Raw genomic sequence first — 7,545 nt, 5'->3', positions numbered from 1 at the left:
CAGCTACAAAAAGAAAGAAAAGCTGATTGCTCCATTGTGGCCAGCCTCTGCTGTAGCTCCAGACTACAGAGGTAACCTGAGGGCTTATGATATGGCCGGTGCTGGGCCCTGTGGGTGTGTGTGTGTGCCAGGCATGGAAACCAGAGTCTGACAGGGCTGAGCATGGGTTCTCTTACTGTGTACACCCAGCCCCACCTGGCACTTGCTGTAGCTCGACACCTCTAAGGCGCCATTCAAGATCTAAGATGCATTATTTTGATTCCCTGAAAAGAAAGAGAGGAGCTGGAGGAGCGCCCGAGTAGCAAAGCATTGCTACAATGTGGCATGCACAAGGTTTCTTGCCCTCGGCACCAAAAAAGAGAGGATGGGAGGGGTGAGAGAGAGGAAGGAGGAGGAGAGATAAGACATTTTCAGAGATGTTAATATGAAAGTTTCAGAACCTGGGTATGGTTTGCTCGTCTACAATCCTACCACTTAGGAGGGGAACACCGGAGACTCAGGAGTTCAAGGTACCTTCCATACACGAAGGTAGCCTTTGACACCTTTGTCTCCCTCCCTCCTACCCACCCCCACCCCAGGATCAGTGGAATAGGGGTTGTCTGTTCAATTGTCCTCCAAATGCATTTCCCCTGTCCTTGTCTCTGGGCCTGTCTGTGCCCCACAGAGTTGGAGAGGTAGGACCAGGCTATTTCAGGGTGTTCTCTCAGGGTGAACAAGCAAAATTCAAGATGAGGGGGGGAGAGGGAGGGAGGGAGGGAGAGAGGGAAAGAAGGAGAAAGGGAGGGAGGGAGAAAGGGAGAGAGGGAGAGAGGAGGGAGGGAGGGAGGTGTGCGTGTGCGTGTGCGTGTGTGTGTGTGTGTGTGCGCGCGCGCGTGTGAAATATATGTATATACATGAGTATGTGTTTGATTTAGGGTCTCATGTCGCCCATGCTGGTATTGACTTCACCAGGTAGCTAATACTGGCCTTGAACTTCTGATCTTTCTGCTTCTGTCTCCCAAGAACTGGGATTATAGGTGTGCACCATCTTGCATACCTCCACTGTTTGGGTTGATTCATCTCCATTTTATAATATCTATCTGTCTGTCTGTCTATCTATCTATCTGCCTGTCTATCTTTCTGTATCTATTTTTAGAAAGTGTCATTATGTAGCCTTGGATTCTTGGGGTCTTGGATCTTGTTATGTAGACAAAGCTGGCCTTGAATTCACAGAGAACCCTCTGCCTCTATCCTGAGTGCTGTCACTACCCCCATTGAGAACACATTTTTAACACTTATTTGTTTGTGTGCTGGGGTTGTGGGTATGTGGGGGGCTAACACTGTGGAGTCCGTTCTCTCCTACCTTGGTAAGGTTTCTGCGGCTCCTTCTGCTGACTGAACTCCAGTCCTCGGGCTCATGGGCGGCCATCCACCTCACTGGCTTCACCGCTTTTATTATTTTTAAAGGATTTTTTAGATTTATTTTATTTTATGTGTATGAATATTTTAATACTGTTTCAATTTTTTATTTAATTTTTAGGGGTGTGTGTGTGTGTGTGTGTGTGTGTGTGAGAGAGAGAGAGAGAGAGAGAGAGAGAGAGAGAGAGAGATGGTCTCCATAGAGAGAAGAAAGGCGGGCTGGATCCTGTAGAGCTGGGATTACAGAGGCTTGTGAGCTGACCCACTGACTAAATGGGTGCTGAGAGTCAAGCTCGGGTCTTCTGGAAGAGGAGTACATTATTCATTCACTTATTCATTTAGACAAGTCTTGTTTTGTAGCATGGGATAGCCTAGAACTCACCAGGCTGGCCTTGAACTGCACCACCCAGCTTTCATCTTCCTCATTCTTGTTTATGTGTTATGTTTTGTTATGTTTTGTTTTGAGACAGGGCTTCACTGTATAACCCTGGCTGTCCTGAAACTCCCTCTGTAGACCAGGCTGGTCTTGAACTCACAGAGATTTGCCCCTGCCTCCCAAGTCCTGGGATTAAAGGCATGTGTCACCACTGCCCAGTTTCATCTTCCTTAATTTTTTAAAAAAGATTTATTTATGGATATGAGTACACTGTAGTTGTCTTCAGACACACCAGAAGAGGACTTTAGATCACACTACAGATGGTTGTTGAGTCACCATGTGGTTGCTGGGACTTGAACTCAGGACCTCTGGAAGAGCAGTCAGTGCTCTTAACCACTGAGCCATCTCTTCAGCTCTCATCTTCATTCTTAATAGCAGCTGACATTGCATTGAGCACTCTTGGCACTTTAGGAACTGTTCTAAGCACCTGATAGCTCATTCACCATGGCAACAGCCCTATCAGATAAACATCATCATCATCATCATCATCTTATTATCCCCATTTACAGATGCAGAATCAGAACCATTGGCTCTAAGACTCTTCCACCTCATCGGTGTGAGCCTAGTCAGAGCAGGCATGAAGCCGCTGTATGGTGTTCTCTCTCTCTTGGGAGAGGCCTGATCTCTCAGAAGTCTCTCCCTTTGAACATATGGGCTGACTGATGGCTGGGACCACTCAATGATGCCAGGACTGTCTACTTTCTCTGTCCTCCCAAGTCCAAATCTTATTTTTCATGACCTGCAGACAAGGGAAGCTGTGTTGGAAGCAGCTGGTACCCAAGCAATATCAATAGCATTGTGACATTTACCGGGGATTCCCTCTGTGCCTCACAGGGCACAGTGTGAGGAGTTGCAGACTCACCTGGAACAGCAGGGGAAGTCGGACATAGTCATGGAGCAAGGCAAGCTGGGAAGTGAGTCCAGTCATGACCAGGGGAGGAAATGGCTGCTGTTTAGCACCTTGATGGCCTGTTTAGTACTGCCAACCATTACGGGTTTTGGCTTTGTTATCATTTTGTTTGATACAGGGTCTCCTGTAGCTTAGGCTAACCCTGAACTTGTCAGATAGCTAAGGATAACTTCACACTCTGATCCTTCTGCTTCTACCTCTCTAGTGCTGGGATTACAGGTATGTACCACCACAACTGGTCTTATGCAGAGCTGGGGATAGCCCCCTAGGGGCTTTGTGAATGCTAGGCAAACATTCTCACCAACTGAGTTACATTCCCACATTCTATTTCTGTTTGTTGTTGTTTGTTTGTTTTTCAAGATAGGGTTTCTCTGTGTAGCTCTGGCCGTCCTGGAACTTGTTCCATAGACCAAACTGGCCTTGAAGTCAGAGATCTACCTGCCTCTGCCTCCCAAGTGCTGGAATTAAAGATCTATTGCCAGTTTTATCAGAAAGCCAGGTGCTTGAATTTTGAAATTAAACCATTGTGTGGGCCAGTCTGAAAACACTTCCTTCTGGTTTCTTAATCTGCCCCTGACACCTGTCTTAGTACTGCTCCCCGTGTTCCAGGCCTAGGGCAAGCACAGCCCTTCCTGAACTAAGGCACCATCAGCCAGTCAGGGTGAGTGGGGGTGAGGGGGTGGGGAGTGGGGGGAAGTGGGGGGGGTGTCTGCTTGGTTCTGAACGCTGGCCTTTGTACGAGACCACCTCTCTGGTGGGTAGGGGGCCTACTCATCCAGAGCTGGCATGGTGACAGAACATCTCTAGGGACAGTAAACTGCCAGTCAGTGTAGCATCATGGGATCACTCAAGAGGAACGAGATGTCGCAGATGTAGAACTCCTCACTGCCTTCTGCCAGGATTCAACAATGGAGGCCTGTGTGCCCCTTAATAACATGAAGTCACCATAGAGACATTTCTTCCAATTATATATACTTTGTAATGATGGGGTACACATGTTTAGAGTTCTTTTTTTTATATATTTATGGGAGGTTTGTGTGGAATAAATAGCTTTAAATTATCTCTGTCACTTGTCAAACTTCTTAATGAGCATATTGTGCAGATTCTATGAAAGTGATTCTTTAGCCTTGTACCTGGAGCTTGAGCTCCAGGTGCCTCAGGTGTGTCTGCTTTGTTCATAGATGAAGGGCCTAGCTCCTACAGTGTCTCTCTCTCACACACACACACACACACACACACACACACACACACAAACACACTGGGTGTATACACACATACACATATGTACACACACACATACACACAAACACACTGGGTGTATACACACACACACAAACACACTGGGTGTATACACACACACACAAACACACTGGGTATACACACACACACACACACACACACACTGGGTGTATACACACACACACACACACACACACACTCATACACACACACACACACACTGGGTGTTCAGAAGATGGCCAGGGCAGGAATGAGTATAGTTCAAGGGAAATGATTGTGAGCCTTGGTCACACAGCCCAGGATTCCTGTTTATATTTATATTTAAATATATGGAGTGAGAGGTCTAGCCACTTTACCGCCACACCATTCTGCTTGCTTGCTTATTTATTTACTTATTTATTTAGACACAGGGTTTCTCTGTGTAGCCCTGGCTGTCCTGGAACTCACTCTGTAAAACAGGCTAGCCTCAAAACCAGAGATCTACCTGCCTCTTCTGGGATGAAAGTTGTGTGCCACCACCAACCATTCTGCATCTCAGAAAGAACCGAAGACAAGATGTCTCTAGGGAGAGGACACCGGACCAGGAGCTATGACCTCCATGCACTCCTTTAGAGACGGGGTGGGTGTAGACGGTGGTAGGTGGGTACCTACTAACGGAGCCAGAATCCACTCTAGCACCCTTTGGAAGCCATGAATCGTATCCTGATTCTGGCTCCTGGGACATTATCAAGGGCAGCCCTGGAGTTTGCAGAGGAACAGGCTAAGTACCCACCTCTTGCTGTGTGACCTTGAGCTGTGAGGGACCCTCTCTGAGCCAATTCCCTTCTGCATCCTGCAGATAAATAAGCTTCAGTTCTGGGATTATAAGGTCGAAAGAAGAGCATCAATTGAAGTGGCTGCCCAGAGATGGTGGATTAGCGTTTGGATGCCGCGTTGGCCTCAGAATTGCTGATGCTGTGAACAGCCTTATCTGGATCTTTCAGGCTCTGGGCCAGGGGATCCAACTCTCCAGCCCTTTTCAACTGTCCACTATTTATTAACAGATCCAAAAGCTCTCTTTCCTGTAGGGAAGTCTAGTCTTCACCCCACACTCCATTCTGCTGCTCAGGACCTGGCCGGGGGCGGGGGGTGGGGGGGTGGGTGGGAGTGTGTGGCTGGTGGGAAAGGACAAAAAGAAATTTCTGTCACTTGGATATATACTTAGAATTTTTTGTTTTGTTTGTTTTTTGTTTTTTGAGATAGGGCTTCTCTGTGTAGTCCTGGCTGTCCTGGAACTCACTCTGTAGACCAGGCTGGCCTTGAACTCAGAAATCCACCTGCCTCTGCCTCCCAAGTGCTGGGATTATAGGCATGCGCCACCACTGCCCAGCAGAATTTTTTTTTTTTAAAGAACATTTCTCTGTTGCGTAACTCTGACTGGCCTGGAATTCTCTGTGTAGAGCAGGCTGGTCTTGAATTCACAGAGATCTACCTGATGTTGCCCCCCTGAGTGCTGAAATTAAAGATGTGCACCACTTCACCTGGCTTTAGTTCTGCTCCCTCTTTATAATCTGATTTCTCCCTATGTGGCTCAGGTGCCCTTGAATCTCTAGATTGGAACAATCTTCCCACCCTGACCTCCTGAGTATCTGTGACTCTAAGCATTTATAGGATGTGAAGTGGAACGTTTTGGAAGGGTAAAGCTTTGCAAAGCCCCTGGCCTTGGCTTCTCCAATTCTGGGTAGTATAGCGTTTTAACCTACTAGGAAAACTCAGTTTAATCATCATAAAACTGGACAGTAATATGTTTCCCCTTCCAGCAACCATCTTGATCTTGGATGTATAACAGATGCTCAGTAAGTGTTTGTTGAATGACTATTGAGTAGCAGAAGGCTTTACAAAAGCGAGCGTCATTGTTAATGGGTCCCTTAGGAAAGCCAGGAGACAGCAAACTCTCCATCTGGTATGAGGATGTGCCAAGCTCTCTCTCCTCCGTCAGTGCCAGTGTCAGGCTTGGTTTGGTGAAGGTGCCTCCAGCTTCTCTACTGTGCTTCGGAGGGTGGGCAGTGCACACATGGGCACAGGCAGAGCAAGGCTGGGGGATCTAGTGTGTGCCACATTCTGTCACTGAATTTGCAGGCACCAGCCCTGAATGGGCCTCATTTTCCCATCTGTACAGCAAGAGGCTCGTGTGCTCTCTGTGGTCCTTCCCTGTTCTGACACATTCCAGGATTTGCAATGAGTAATTTCACAAACTGTTCGTGAGTGGGGGAAGGAAAGACACTCTTGCTGCTTTCCAAACCACCAAAGTCTGCAGAATTCCTTCTAGTCCCTATGTTTCCTCATGAAAACTGGAGACCGCCGAGGCAAGATCTAGGTGCCCCCCCCTTTTTTTTTTACACAAAACTGAACTGAAAACCATCCTTGGGAGCTGCAATCTGCTTGTTTTCTAACAGGATCTTAGGTAGTCCTGACTGCCTAGATAGCCAAGGATGACCTAGAACTCTCCTGGTCTTCCTGTATCTACGTGCTGGGGTTCCAGGTGTGTACAATGGGATTCTAGGTGTGTACCCAGCTGTAGGAATTGTAATATTTGGCTCTACTCCACATTTTTATTGTTTTTAAAGATCAACTCTTTATTTGGGATGGGCATAAGTGTTCCTTGTGTTTGTTTACATTTTTATTTATTTTTTATTCTTGCCGTATCATAGTCCAGGTCGTCCTGGGACTTAAGTTCTTCCAGTCTTGACCAAAAGATTCTAAACTGGATCTGGGTGTGGTGGCTCAAACATGCAATTCTAGCACTCAGGAGGGGGTGCAGGGAGGTTACACTGATTCAGTTTGGGCTACTACATAGCAAGATTCTCTCTCTTAAAAAAAGGCATAGTGGCTCACCTGTTCAGTCCCAGCACTTGGGAGGCAGAAGCAGGCAGATTTAAGTGTGTTCCAGGACAACCATAGCCAGATAATAAGACCGTCTCAAAAAACCAAACCTCCAAACCTAACCAAAACAACAACAACAACAACAACAAAAACAACAAAAAACCCAACAATAATAAAAAAACCAAAAACCCAAAGTAACACTAATAATCCAACGCCCCCCAAAACAAGGGGGCGGTGCACGGTGGGTTTGGGGATTGATTCTAAATTGGCCAGGCCGAGGTGGTTCAAAGTTAACCCGTGCCTTGGTATTTCTGTGCCTTGGCATATCACAGCCTCCTTATTTTGCGTCCTTTTCTCTCATACCCAGAAGTATGAGAAGTAACCCACCTGGAAAGCTCCCTGTAGCTGACACTGGACTTGGGGACTTGAATATTGTCAGCTACTCTCTCCTTGTGGTCATCCCCACCCCCAAGTGCAGGAAGTTTGTAGGCTTTTTAAAAAAGATTTATTTATTTATTTTATGTATATGTACTTGCTCCAGCCCAAAGGTTAATTATTATATGTAAGTACACTGTAGCTGCCTTTAGACACACCACAAGAGGGCTTATTATGGATGATCCCGAGCCACCATGTGGTTGCTGGGATTTGAACTCAAGACCTTCAGAAGAGCAGTCGGTGCTCTCAGCCATTGAGCCATCTC

This window comes from Apodemus sylvaticus, chromosome 5, assembly GCF_947179515.1.
Source record: "Apodemus sylvaticus chromosome 5, mApoSyl1.1, whole genome shotgun sequence".
Classification (NCBI taxonomy): Eukaryota; Metazoa; Chordata; class Mammalia; order Rodentia; family Muridae; genus Apodemus; species Apodemus sylvaticus.
This window is presented reverse-complemented; position numbering follows the sequence as displayed.